At 37.2% G+C, this 12,793-nt stretch overlaps 1 protein-coding gene across 4 annotated transcripts in view; it reads left to right on the top strand.

The window, feature by feature from the left end:
* Window positions 1-12,793, top strand: part of AFF2 (ALF transcription elongation factor 2) — a 335,336-nt gene that overhangs the window by 71,321 nt on the left and 251,222 nt on the right. The window lies entirely within an intron of this gene.

Raw genomic sequence — 12,793 nt, forward strand, 5'->3', positions numbered from 1 at the left:
CTGTATGCAAAGGTCTGGCAGGTACATGTATTAAGTACGTACTGGGTACTGGTTTCTTAGGTAAAAACAAAAACTATGTGACCCCTAGTTTATCCTCACCAAGTAACATATAAGAAAATTTACTTTTGGTTGATGAGTGAGGGATTATATTCTGAGCTGCCTGTTGCTTGGTGCTTATCAGTTACTTATCTGACAACAGTTGTGCTTCCATATTTCACATTCTATGCTACTGCACAAATAATAATAGTATTTCCAATTCTCACAAATTATGATGATTATCCAACTGCTGATGACTGTTCTGTTTTCCTACTTTTTTTTTTTCCTTTTTCCTGCCACAAAGCAAAAAGCATTCAGGCCTCTGCAGGCTTCCCTACAATCCTGCTGCTCTCCAGTAGGGTTCTGTCAGTGTTTGCTGGATTAGCAGGATAATTTGCTTTCCTGGCATGTTTTGCTTGTCCATAGGGGACAGGCTGCTCAAAAGAAGAGACCTAACCCGGTGCATTAAGATGCAGAAACTGGTAACTATCATTAGTTCTGAGTTCAAACCTCCCGGTGCTGAACTGCATGGTCTTCAAGAATAGTGAGATTGATGTATCTGTTGCTAGTTTAACATGCCAGCCTAGCCTGCTTCCAAACTGAGTTGTAGCATTATTATCCTTCACTGACAGATATGTGCAGTGATGGTGATCTTTGACCTGCATAAAATAAGTCAAAGGAACAAAGCAAAACTTCAAAGAACACGAGTGTGCCCAACACTTTCAAGCTTATAAGAACAATGTACTGTTAGCATGAGTATTGCAGAGATTTAATCATTTCATAGGTACCTTAGCATGTTTTTGTAATCAGAAATCAAACAGTCTTTTTAATTTCAGAGCTAAATTTTTTCTTTCCTTTTTCTTTTCTTTTCCTTGTAAATCAATCATATGCTTTGATTTTCTTTTAACATTTCGCATATTGCACATTGATTTATCACAAAAATGTGACATATGCAACTAGTGAAATGCGTTTGTCCTGTTTTTGACAGAACAAGTTGTTTGAGCTATCTGCAGTAAGATTTTTCCCAATTCAAACTAATGATCAGGAGAATGATTGGATATTCCAGAATTTTCTGATCTAGAGAGCCAGCAAACAGCCATAAAATCCAGAACAAATGCATCCTATAATGTACTTTGTTAATTTATTTCGTGCCATAAGGATAGTTTGGTTTTAATTATTTATGATAATAAACTTCTCAGCAAAGGCATTCTGCTGTATTTTATAAAGATAATGGAACTTGAGTGATGGAGGGCTTCTCCACAGCATCCTGATATTAAATGTGTCTTGCAACCAACATAAGGAGTTGGTTATATGCCTTTTTGCGGCTGTTTTTTTGCTATTTGTTTTTCAAGTACAACTTGAAAGCTTGTTTTCTCCTTCTTTCCTGTCTTTCCCTTTCCCTCAAGATAAAACAGAGCCCTAATGCTGTTTCATGTATCGGAAATTCACAGTTAAAAAGAGCTCTTAATTAAAGCTCTGTATCCTGCACTTTTTAATGTATGAGAGCTTGTGGAAAGCATCTTAAAGAACCTTTCCAAACATTCTCTGCAAGCTCATAGAGAGCATCACAAATTTTGCTCACTGGCTGCCTTTATTATCCAATGAAGGGGAAAAAAAAGGAGTTGGAAATACAATTAAAAAGGCCTTTGGAAGTCACCTGTAAAGTCTTTATGTGCAAATTATGACAGATGCAACTCCGAGGCTCTACAGTAGTTCATTTCTAGTGGTTTTCTCTCACTGGTGATCTATTTAAGCAAAAGCTACTGAAGCAAAAGGCATTTCCTGGGGAATTAATGATGGGATGGGAGGAGTTGATAACCTAAAGTACACGTGAGGGCCATCTATCCCAGCCCATCATTAGTCTCCAGAAAATGCCCTGTAAGGAGGTCACTGATTTATTGATTTTTTTTCTGTTTTAACTTTTTTATTTTACTGTTTGTTGCTGGGGAGTCCTATTTTGTTTTGTTTTCTTGTTTGGATTTTTTTTTTTAATTAAAAAAGATAAATAACATGATATATCTGCTGTCTACATTTTCCCAATGCTTAAATATTGTGCTTGCTTAATCTGTTGTAGACCATTGGATGGATAGGATGACATACTACACAATGCTACACAATGCTTAAGAACTTGATAAATAACAATGTATGGAGCATTTGTCAAGAATTAATGCCTTTCTACTAGACAGCTGGAGTGCTTTAAAATTTATTTCATTAATTTGATAACTATTGGCCTCTGGAGTGAATGACAGTCTTACTTTGCTGGTGGTGGCTGTGGTGATAACGGAGCTAGAAAGAAACACTGTTTAATAGGGTATTAATGGTAACATTCAGTTTAGGTTTTAGCCCTTAAAACAGTGGTACATGGTGGGTACATTTTTTGGTAGTGCAGATGGAGATGCTGTGATAGTAGCTCCTTACCACTAAAAAGGGAGATTAATCAAGTTGTAGGTAACAAGACTAAGCCATGGGCTATAGGAAGTGCTTCCACTCTCAGGGCAGCCACTGGTTCATAAGCAAGTCCTTTAATCTCTCAGTGCCTCAGTTTCTCAATTTGGAATGCATGTTGCTAATGGCAATTAACTGCTTAACTAGTATTTGGACATTGTTATGAATTAATAGATGTCAGGAGAACCTTTGTTCCCTGTAGTTGCCAAATTTGTAAATATTAATGATGGAAAAAAATGAGCAGTTTATCACAGGCTCTCATCATTCAGTGAGGCAGGCAGTCCCACCTTCTCCCTTTGCCTGGTGATTTTTGTCAGCGTTATGAGAACAGAGGCCTGTAAAATGTTGAATCTGTAGCTCAGATGTGGTTACAAAATCCTACTTAGACTAATGCCCTGATGTGATTATGCTTTAATCCACACAGTTTTTAAAGAGTGGTCAAACTGTATTTTATTCAAAGAAATACTTAGCCAGAATCTGTGTAGAAGTGCAAAATGTAGTTGCAACAGTTTCCTCAGGAGGGTTCATCCTTGAGGAGCTGACCTGACAGAATCCCATGAGGTCAGTAAGCATTGATAGACCTGCTCTTCATAAGGGCAAACTGAGGCATGGAGGGACCAAGGCTATTTCTGGTCAGGTAGTGAAACACCCAGGCAGAGGAGAAAAGAACCCATGGAGTCATATGAGCAGATGCTTTTATTATTTATAGAGTGTGTTCCTCTTGATATTAATTTGGTACAACACCCGTAGAAAGGGCATAAAGCTGTAGTTTTGTCTTCTGGCTGCTGCTTAATGTGTTTAATACTTGGCCCGCAATGGTGAAGAGATCCACATGGCTGCAGCCAGATGACCTCCTTGAAGCTGAAATCATTAATTAAAATGTTTAAATCATTAAAACAAGTGAAGTGAAATGTGGCTATACACATGCAGTATTATAGCTAATGATATGTGAATTGCTGTAGAGGCAGTGCTGAAAAGCCACGTTTGGCCATGGCCAACCAATCCTGCAGTATTGGCTGACAGTGTTTGGGGGAAACTACATTGGGATCTCTCATTTCTGAGGGTCTGGGCTGTGCTGGCCACAGAGAGAGAAGCTACCTTAGAGTACAAGTTGACCCTTCTACTGAGACGTTTTTACTTGGTGATTAATGTCAGGCTTGGTTCATTTTGCCTCTTCTGACAACTCTTAGAGCATGTTGTCTGATGTGGGCATATGTAACTCAGGAGACCAAGTTGGGATTGTTGGGGCCAGCCTGTGTCTGTCAAGACCCTGGGTTTTGTTTCTTAGACATGTCTTAATCATAGATGGGTGTTATGTGGCCATAAAATCCACTCTGTAGGACTGCTTGGTTAGACAGATGTTACATTGACTTTAGGGCTAAAATTATTCTTGATATATGTCTGATTGCTTGAAACTGGCATTTCATGAGTGATAGGTTCTGGGGTAATACAGAAATTGGGGAGGGGGGTGTTGAATTACATACAGTGTGTTAAGTTTATGTGAAGACAATAATCCACATTGTAAAACTCAGAAAATCCTTCCTAGACCAACAGTAATATACACTTTTTTTTTTTTTAGGCTTTCAGTGTAGCAAGACTTTCAAGTGGAAAATTGTTAATTTACTGTAATGAATTGAAATGTGAAAAAACAAATATTTAGTTAATTGCCTCATAAATCTGTCTGTTACTATCAGTGGAATTAAATTGATAAACAGTTCTTTAAAATTAATTTCCACATGGCAATGTGCAGATTTTATTTTATTCAAACCCCATTAGGTATTTGTATGAAAGAAAACATAAATTTGTATTTCTGTCACATTAAAGTGTGTGTGTGACAAAACACATATTTCCTTCTGTGGGTACTGAGGTTTTTAATGCATTTGGCATAATGAGGAGAGCTCAGTGTTAGTTATTTTGAAAGGAATATCAGCTGAAAAGTAGAAGTACATCATACTTTCATGATTGTATCATGTCTCTCCACTGTCAATACAGCTTAACTCAGAGTCCTTTTGCTGTTGGGGTCAGAGGACTGAGGGCATGACACCTGAAGGTCACATGCGGTTTTGGGCTGTTGCCAGTGCTGAAAGCACTTGAAGAAGCTGAAGGGAAGACTGGCTCTATGAAGCTTATTTTTGGTTATTTCCAGACTGGGAGTTCTGGTAAAACAAAGAAGTTGTGTTGGGTTCTTTGTTGTTGTTGTTACTCGGCCTCGCCTCCAGAGCCACAACTTTTCCCAGTTTTGAGCCTGCTGCAGTAGCACTTGCAGGCCCTTGGTATGAAAAGAGGTGGGAAGCTGAGTGCTCTTGTACTTTAATCGCCTAATGACATTATGCCCTGTACAGTATCAGTTTGTCAAAGTAAGTGGGGCACTACACCAAATTAAATCATTTGATACACTCCATCCTTCCAGCAAATGTAATAAGAACATCCTTGCTGACCTCTCCCAGTGACATTCAGCAGGAGAAAACTTGTCTCACGGTGTATGACCCAATGTTCTGGAAATGCACATAAAGATAATTTCTTCTTGCTCTACGGTATTGTTAGATAGGCTTAAATTTCAGCCTGATGGTTGTCATCTCAGAGTCTAGTGGTGGATGAATGGTTGCAAGTTACAGCTAGTCTTACAGTGAAGTTCAATGTCTGAGAGTCAGGACTGCTCGGTTTTCTCCCCACAGCCATCTCTTACTTCTTGAATGACCACCATCAGCTCACTTAAACTTTCATTCCCTCAGTTGTTTTGACAGTAGCTCCTCCTTCCCAGAGGTGTAATCGGGCATGACTTGCTCTGATTCATAAAGAACTTTGAGATCTCCCAAAGAAGCCAGCTAGAGGGACAAAATGTTAGTGGTAACAGTGACCTGTAAGACTTCAGAGGAAGGAGGTTGCAAGCACATTTTAATTTAGCTTTCTTAATATTTTAATCAAAAGAAAAAAATGTAATGTTTAATATTTAAACAAAACTGCTTTCACTTTCTTCTAATGTTAAGTGAGAAGTAAAGTGAGATGGAAGCTAGTTTACATATATTTACACTAGACTATTTTATTGTTAAGTACTGAAATGTGCTGGAGTTGGCCAGCCTCCAACAAATATGACTCAACATACATTGCATTTTAATATTTGCATATTAATACTATAATACTATAATATGTCAATTAGACAAATGGTTGATGGTAGGAAATTTAAATAGGATGCACTTTTATTAAAGAACACATTGGATTCATGTTATGAAAATAAGTGATATTCAGTTGCTGAATGACAGCAGAAGGGACAAAAATATAAAGGGTTTGTGGAGTGTAACTATTATTCAAGATGCAGTAATTCATATGTCTGGTCCTGAAAATGCATGGTATGGTTAGTGCCATGGGACGTGCACCTGAGATTCCCTAGACTGAAGAGCACAGGAGCTGCTTGTCTGTTTGAATATATTAAGTGTAGGTGTCCAAAAAATTGTATGTGAATTCTTGTCTCATGTAGTTAACAAAATACAGAAAGTCTTGTTAAATCAATCAGGTTTTCAGACCTATGTGAAGGATAAACCTAGTTTGAGACAAGTCAATAATTTTTAGATGAGTTGTGAAACTTCTTGCCACAGAATATTCTGCTGGAGGGCATTCTTTGGAGAAGAGTCTTCTAGAGATGTTAAATACAAGGATACTAAGTCCTTTGTACTCAACACATAGCTTCATGTGCCAAAGATTTCTCAGGGCAATGTCAGTATTTTGGGGAGCACTTTGCTCTGTTCCTTGGAGCTTGACTGGGCATTTGCTCTTGGACATTGTCAGAAGTAGGATGTGTTAACCAGAGCTTACATTCTTCTGGGAATTTGCTCTTAAACGGCTGTGCTTTCTTCACTGTGATATTCCTGTCATTCATGAAGTCGGTTATACATGTGAGATTTCAAATTTAAACATTTAAAACATAACCATTTAAAACATAATTGGTGAAACAGATATTGTTTCTGTTTGACTCTGGAAATTGAAGTACTGGGATAATCATTTGCATTACACCCACCTTAAAAAAATTCAAATAATTTCAGACATGAGGCTCTAATTTTGCCCAGTCTAAATAAGATTGTATTATTTTTTTTTTCTGTGTAAAGAACTGAAATGATTTTACTTTTTTTAAGGGCTCTTTTTTAGCTTTCAAATCGCAGCGCACGTTTCTGACTTGTGTCAGTAATACCTACATGCCAAGTCCCTAATAGCACAGCATCCCCATGTTCAGTTTATATTTAACACTTGTTGGGTTTTTTTTAGGAAGCATGGTACATTTGCTTTAGTTTTTCTTAGTGACAAGTTCTGTGATCTGCTGACTGACGTGTGTGTCAGTACTTCCAGTGGGATAGAGGCAAATTTGATTATCCCCCAGTAAGTTGTCTGAGATGTCATGGGTACACTCTATAACATCACTAAAAACAACCAAAAAAAGAAAACTGCTTTAGCTCAAAGTGATAATGGCCTGTGGGGTAGTTTGGGAAGTTTATTTGGTGTCTCTGTTTATTTATTTTAATTCCTAAATTTCATTTAGTTTGCATTTGTTAACTAGGAAATCTATGCAGTCAGTATTTCTTGTAAATAATGAGCATAGAAGCTTTGTACCTCTGGCATGTGCTAGTTTCTACTTAAGATTATTTAAACTCTTGGCACAGGATAAGCAATTTCTTTTAGCATGAAGAATATAACAGAAAAGCTAGTTTATACCAACAAGTTGCTGCTGCTTAGAGCTGGCTCTAAGACCTGGCTTATTATCACTATTAAATGTCTAGGTCCCATCCAACCCTCATTGAATTCACCGGGAAAATTGCCAGTAGCATCAGTTGAAGTTGAACTATGCCCTTAGAGAGGATGTTAAACCTCAGCAATGGTGATGAACTTTGTGCTGCTTTGGTTAAATTATTTTGTCATACTTTATACTCTATTTATCAGTGAGGAACGAACATTATATGTTTGCCGAAGATGTGAGTGGTATTTGTTATAGATTATCTTTCTCACTAGAAGCCAATGATGATGATAATCCATTGACCTGTTGACTCTGAATCTACTTAAGAAAAATGAGTACAAAATATTATGGTTCTTTTCTAAGTGGTGTGTAAGAGCTCTGTTGCTGTGAGGCTTTTGAAGGTCTAGGAGAAGGCGGCTTAAAATTTGGAGTTTGAAACCTTCTCAGTTCTTTCCAAGTTGATGCCCATTAAGTCTCATGAAGCTACAAAATCCCTGCATCTCCTGCAATTTAGTAGTGCCCAAGATGGACAATGTATTTGACAACAGCACTGAAAGGACACGCAAGTTTAGTTTGAAATGAAAGCACCTTGCATATTAGGTGATCATCTCTTGCCTTTCTTGTAGATATTAATACAACAAATAGAGGCAGTTATACAGGCTGTCAACTGAGAGAAGAATAATTTATTTAAAAGATAATTTCACTAGCCAAACAGTGTCTCAACAATTAAATTAACAATTAACAATTAAATTATATTCGGCTTACAGTACTGTTTTGGTCTGCATTGGGCCCTCTGTATGTGTGCACTGCTTCTTCAATCTAAAAATGATGAATGAAATAGTTGTCCTACTGAATTCTTTATTTTCCTGTGGTGGTGTTCTTCAGCACACGTTAATTTTAAGAACATGTGGTTAAAGAGCTGCACAGCGTGTGAAAATGCTCAAGGGAGTAGAGGTGCCTGTTAGTAAATGAATGCATTTATTAGAGCTGTAGGAGTAGCACAGAAGCACTTCTGTGATAAAATACTCAACCAGTTAAGTCTGCTGATTCATTTGTCTTCCAAAGGTTGCATTAATCAGGATTATTTAGTAACATTTGTAAAAAGCTAGATTTATTTCTGTTAGCTCTCTGTTGCATATCACTGACAATATTTCAAGAAAATACAAATGCATGCACTCCATTTTAAGGAAACATCCTACAGGTGTCCACGAAAGTTTTGAGAAGCAATGTGAACAAAAAAAAATTTGAACATGAAAAAAGGTAAAGACAAAAATAGTTCCAAAATGTCTTGTTTAGCTGAGATGTAGGAATGTGATCGGTACCCATTAAGTGGTACTACATTAAAGATTTTGTGTTTCCAGGTACTAAATCTTCGACAGTTGTACAGATACAAAAAGAAACTTGGACGTTTTCAGCAAATTCTTCATAATTTGAGATATTCAGGTGAAGGAAAAATAGATTGTAACAAGCACTGTCAGTTGATCTGAATTGCATCAGATTAGTGTTATGCCTTGGGGGAGTAATACGTGTACCAACGTACGCTTTGTAGCAGCACTACACCACGTTTGCTGTTGATGTGTATGAACACTGCATGCAACTAAAGGCAACTATATTCCTCTGTAATACACTGATACATAGAGTGCTGATGGGCATGTGGAGTATGATGGTAGCTAGGAAGTTGTTAGGGGATAAGCTGTGAAGTCTTTTTTGATTGTGACATATATTTTGTCAAAGACTTAATGGATTAATTGCTCTCAGTGAATTTTGAGAAACTTCAAATCCCAGGAGAGAATAACAGAATTAAAAAACAAAATAGAGAGAGAAGAAACTGTCATATCCTGTTACACTCGTACAGGTAATGAAATGTGGAATTTAGGTGAAGTCTCCTTCCCTGTTCAATCTTCTTGTAGTAATCAGAGTCCCCTTAAGTCACAGCACGTTGCCCATCTGATAAACTAGCTCCTGCGTCCTAATTCATTTGATGCCAAAAATGCTCATAAATTTCACCTTTATGTAAACTTGTTACAGCTTAGTGTTAGTCAACTAGAGTACTGGATTGCAGGTGTTTCTGTGAAGTTAATGGCAATGTCTTAATGTGTATTCATTTGTTAAAAAAAAGGAGAATAAAAATAATGTTATCTTAACTGGCTTTTTTATTTACGTATCAGATATTTGCTCTTAGAAGTTGGAAAGCGATTTTGTGGCTGATGTTCTACTGACTGTTTGTCTTTTACTGTCCTTTTGGAGCTGTGGTTATAACAATTTTTCTCTTTAGTTTTTTCCTCTCCCCCTTATCCTTCAGTTTTGCTTTTGTTTCTCATACTGCAAATGTGAAGTGACAAGAAGACTGTAATAGGACTCCAAAACATACCTTGAACACACATTGTTAACGAAATTACAATTGCTGATGTCATTTACACGTGTTGCCTTTCAAAGGATGAACATGTTCATTTAATTTGCTTTTTAAATATCCATAACAGTGTCCCCAAGCATTTTAATAAAACAGAAACAGTTAATTATTGCCGAATAAGGATATCCAAATATAGTGGTCTGCAGCTTGCATTTAAATATATCTGACAGCCCTTCTCTCTTGAAGAGAAAATTGTGTAAATTGCCAGTTATTATAATTTTTAATAAATAAATCTTATCTTGACTGTGTTTCTCTCTTTCCCACCCCTCTGCAATGACTGTTCAACAACCATACTTTCAGTGGGACCATTTCTATTACAGAGTGATTGAGCTCTGATTTACACATCAATTACCCAACTTCATGGAGATTTTCATGCTCCCCTAGCTGACATCAATGAAGCATAACTGCGTAAGCGCTTTATTTCATCCCAGTTTTTGATAACTCAGACTGATAACTAATCATATTGAAAGACAATGTGCTATGATACAGGAAACAATAAATGCTCCCCTTTGAAACCTCATCTATTCTTTATATGCTTACTATTCAGGAGCTTATCTCTGTCATCCACTTCCCCAGAATAGTTCCTTCCAAATTCATGTTAAGGAAAGGTTTGGGGCTGCATAATACCAAAAAAAGAGGAGAAAATTGAGTGAAAATAACATTTTCTAGGTACTTAGAGGAGGGGAAAATAGCTAAAAAGAATGAAGACTATGACAAATATAAGCCAAACCCTTAGCCTCCTAGCTTAAATTTCCATAAATTGCCCAGGGGTCTCTTGAGTGTTATTTTGTTCAGAGGCTTTAATCTTCTGTATCCTCTATCAAATGTGCTACAGGAATGGCATTGTTTTTAATGCAAATTGTTAAGAGATTTGGCTCGTGGATAGATAACCAGTGACCATCTCAAGTGTTTCTTTGCAGAACATCAAAGACAGAATATTCTGTATTTTAAAATAAATCATTTATCTTGAAGTGCAGTGAGAGATTGATTCTGTGCTAGATACTTTCAGTAACTGTTCATACTATGAAGAACACAATAGTCATTAAAGTAAATGTATAAAAGGTATCAACATGTCATAGAGCTATTCTATCATGTCTTGACTGGTTTCTATCAAGTAGGTAAAATTATCAGGACAAAGGCAAGTTCAGTGGTGATAAACACAGGAAGAGGAATTTTACTATTTTAAGTGCAGTACTGCTTATGATGGTTATCATTAAGTGAAATAAAGTGATGAGCAGGCAAGATATGTTAAGTTGGCTGAATTTCTGCTTAAAGATTAGATTTTGAAATTCCTCTTATTTACTGAACACATTGCAGGACCTGCAATAAAATTTAAGGCCTGAAGTCGTTTTGGGGTTTGTTTTGTTTGGTTTTCTTTTCATTTAGAATACATGTATTGAAATACCAGAGCGTATACTGGGAGAATCTGAATATACCAAGGAAGAACACATGTACCTTCCCACGTACAGTGTTGTGGTACTCTGCTTTTACATTAAATCAGTGGAGTTCTGGTGAAATAAACCTGGAGTTATGTAGAGATGAAATCCCATTGTAATGCATTTGCTGGAAGTAGTCTTCTACCTAGTTTATCAGGTGAAATGCTTTTTCCTTACATCTTTAGTCATGTTGAAAAAGAATTGCCCTGGTGCGGAAAAGTAAGTGTATATTTCAAGTGTGGGAATATTCACATTAACCTGAGTTGAATTTCTCATGTAAGTCAAATATGTCCATGATTTGGGATGTTTAACACCTTATGCAGACAGATGAGTTAGTTTTTGAGGAAGCCCAGTTGCTGAGTTTACTTCAGCTTCCTGAGTGCTTGTGGCAGAGCAACAAGCCAAAGTCAGAGCTATGGAAAAATAACCTTGGGAAAGGACTTTCAGTTCTGAAGTGTGTATCATCTAATATCCACTGTGTCTTAGTTTAGAAACTTGTGTTTATCTCTTGTTTCCACAAATGACAAACATTTCAGTTGGAGAACTTCTTTCATCTTTTAGGCCTATGTGATATTTTAAGGGGGGTGGAACTATTACAAGAAGGGATGTTTGACTTGATCATTGTGTGCATTTTTGAGAATTCAGACATATTATTGAGAACAACAACTACATCTTCCCTAACTTGTGAATGAATGCTATGTTTCTTGAATGTTGTTTGTTTATCCTCATGGATGTCATCTGTCACTACCATAAAGCCTCTCTGCTCTAGTTTTTTTTATGAATTCTTTTCTCTGTTGGGCTTTTGTTGTTTTGACTGAATCAACAGAGTGGTGCTCTGTTCCCATTCATGATTCTTCTACAACATTAGGTGTTTGATCATTTTTTGCTATTTTCTTCCTATCACAGTGACCATTCCTACAAACTTGTCTAATCTGATTTCTTCTATTCTTTCTTTTTCCTGTCTTTCAGGCTCCTTTCTGACTTGTCTGGTCTTCTGTGCTTTGGGAGACTACTTCTATGGCTTCAGTTAACACATCTTTGAAAATGAACCTCAAATAATAGGTGTCAGCCTTTAGCAGTTGGTCTAGAGCTTTCCTTTAACTCTTACCTCTAACTTCTTGTTCTGTTACAGTCTGTCCTAAAAGGGTTTTTCATTTTTCCTCCAGATCTTTTACCCCACATACTCCCACTTTCACCACCAATGATTACACTGTCCTTTCCAGTGCCACAAATTTTATTCTTCTTCCAGTTCTTCTATTTGTGGACAGCACATCTGACTTCCATCTCCTGTCACCAGATCTGCATTTTTAGCTTCCAATCCAAAACCTACATGCGTGCTTGTCATCTTTTACCTTGATATAACCTCCTCCTGCCTCATCCATCTTCTCCCTTTCTCTGTTGTCTGCTTGATCCAGATCTTCCCGCAGCCATCCTGGGTTGCAGCAGGTGTGAAGGGTGCAGTTCCATGGGCCTCTCTGACACTCTGCAGATTCATACAGCCTGAGCACCTGGCCTGTCACAGTGCATCAGCTCACTCCTGTCCCTTAGGGTGTCTGTAGCTGAGAAAAATGACAAATGGATGTATGGTGGTCTGAATTTAAAGGATTAAATATCAAATACTGTTATTCAAAATGCATTTGCAGCCTGCCTCAATGTTAAACATGACAAAACAATAATACAATTATGGTTATTATTCTTTCTGCCATACCCAGCACACTGATAATTTGTAGATCAATGGTCTCATGT

The sequence above is a fragment of the Colius striatus genome, chromosome 13, assembly GCF_028858725.1.
Source record: "Colius striatus isolate bColStr4 chromosome 13, bColStr4.1.hap1, whole genome shotgun sequence".
Classification (NCBI taxonomy): Eukaryota; Metazoa; Chordata; class Aves; order Coliiformes; family Coliidae; genus Colius; species Colius striatus.